The sequence below is a fragment of the Hevea brasiliensis genome, chromosome 13 (assembly GCF_030052815.1).
Source record: "Hevea brasiliensis isolate MT/VB/25A 57/8 chromosome 13, ASM3005281v1, whole genome shotgun sequence".
Lineage (NCBI taxonomy): Eukaryota > Viridiplantae > Streptophyta > Magnoliopsida > Malpighiales > Euphorbiaceae > Hevea > Hevea brasiliensis.
In genome coordinates, this window is record NC_079505.1 from 6,141,357 (window position 1) to 6,144,015 (window position 2,659).

Here is a 2,659-nt window from a genome sequence, read left to right on the forward strand (position 1 = left end):
AAAAATGCAAATTAAGATTCCCAATTACATTAGCTCCTAATTTAAATTAGGATATTTCCCACTTAACTTAAAAAATATATATAATAATTGTTGAATGCAGTTGTATGATTTATTATATTTTCAATTAAAAAATGTAATTTTTTTGTAACATCTCGTGCGGAAGGTGAAATAATTTACGGTTGGAGGTGGGGCCTCGCTTGAGATCTTGATCAAACAGGGGGTAAAAATGAATCGAATTATATATTAAAATGGGGAAACTAATCACTAGAAGCACATTTTAGGGTTAAGCGTGTTCGCTTGAGAGAAATCTTACGATGAATAACCTCCTGTAAAGTTTTCTATTCTATTTATGAGACAAAATTATAATTAGTGTTTGTTTGTCAAATTAGTGTCTGTTTAAGATTGTGATTCAAATATATTTTTTGGAGAAAAAAATTATTATTTTATATATTATGAAAAACAATTTGAAAAAAAATTAACAGTTTATTTTATAGTTAAAATATGTTAAATTTAATTTAAAATTAAAATTTAATAACTTTTAATTAATATATTTAGAAAATTATTTTTATTAATATGTTTTAATAATAATATTAAATAAATTGTTAAAATGGTGCAAAAGAGATACAAATGAGAACAAATATTTTTTTTAATTAAAAACAATAATTAAAATAGCCCAAATCTAAAGGTTATAAGGTAAAGAAAAGAAAAGAAAAGAAAAAACACTTGAGATGGCTAGCTAAGCAAATCTTTTTCTCACTTTATACAAGACAATCATATATACATTTCTAGTGCTCAAAGAATGTCATAAGTCAAATTCTTTCACATTTTAAAAAGTAATATTATTAATATGTGGTTAGACAAGTATCATGTAGTTAATTTTCAGACAAATTTTATTTAGAAATAGCAATGGAGCGAGTTGAGAGTGAGATTGCTCCCCCATCTTTACTCTACAAGAGTTCGAGGTCAGGACAGATACTTCTCTATTGAGGGGCAGGTGGGACAGATTTCCCCGTAGGGAGTTTTCATTTGTATTTTAATTTATTAGTACATAATATAAATTTATCTATTAACAAATAAAATATAATTTGAATTATAAAATTTAGATATTATTTTAAATTATAATATTTAAATATATAAATATATAAAAATAATCTTTTTAAGAAAAAATAATAATATATTATTATGTGATGTAGGCTACAGAGATTTAAAGCAAAAAGAAGATTTTCTAGTTCTCATCCCGCACAATAGGGTTAAAAAAAATTGATCGGGTTCAAGGTAGGTCGGTTCGAGTTTGAAAATTTTTGTCATCCCTAATTTTACCTATAAAGTTAGGAATTTAAATTTTGAAGTCGTTATTATTTGGACGATTTTACTTGAATGTTACCCTAATTTAAGTATAAGAAACTATACGTACTTGAAAATAAAAAATGACAATAATATTAATAAAAAAAAGCCTAAGTGGGTGTAAGCATGGTTTGCAGTCTCTACAGCATTTTCCTCTTTTTCTATGTTGTAATAAATTAATCTCATTAGATAGAGTTAGTGGGAACCCTTATGATGACAAAGAGAATCTCAAAACCATTAATTAATTATGTTGGATTTAGGACCTTAGATCTTAATAATATTCCCTTTGAAACATTCAAAACAGTGTCTCCTATTCATGCCTTGGAAAGAATATGTAATTTAGCATTACAAAAGCCTTCTAATCTTTGACTACCCATAGAAAATAATAATAAAAATAAAAATAATAAATTATTTTTGTTAATGTGGGATTTATTAAATTAAAAAAAATGTATGTTTTCATATATTCATAGCTTTAAATAAATAGGTTCTGGGTTATTGAAGTATCAATCATCAGAAATATAAAAGAAAATGAGAGAGAAAAATTAATTATAAAATATTATTTTCCATTAATCAAAGTTTTCCTAACAAACTTCAAATTAACAAAGAGATCTATAAACCAGTTACTGAAACTTATAATAAAGTTTTATATTACTTAAATTAATTATTAAAAAAATTTATATTATAAATTAAAATTTATATATCATATTAGCACATATTATTAAATTGAGGTATCATATATATAATTTATCCAACATCTAAGTTAAAACCTATATGGAGAATAAAAGCTATGATACATATATTAATTACAATCATACTCCATATTTTGTGATTACGTAAGGCTCATGTTACATTATGAAATCAATCATATTATGAAATCAATGGACAAAAGTTTAAACTTATATCTTTGATTTTTTTTTCTTTTTTACATTAGGATAATTTTTGTACCTATTTTCTGGTATGTAAAAGATTAATTCCTTCAAGTTTCGTGATAGTCTCTCTCAATAATATCTTCTTAGAGGATCAAATTTAAATTCGCCCCTTAAAAGCGTAACGGATCTTACCACTATATCCAATATTTATTAGTTCTTTGACAATGATTTTAATACCTCTTTAATATATTTTTTTATGAATTTTTTAATTTAAATTTAATTTATTATAAATTTAAAATATAAAATGTATAATGAGATTAATGGATTAGATGGTTACTTTTACATTGGAATAAGTGAGTAGTCACATTGTTACATTTATTTCATGAGATGATTCTGAAGTGGTGTTTCTTGTGAAACTCTTTACTCCACAAAATTCAAATAAAAGC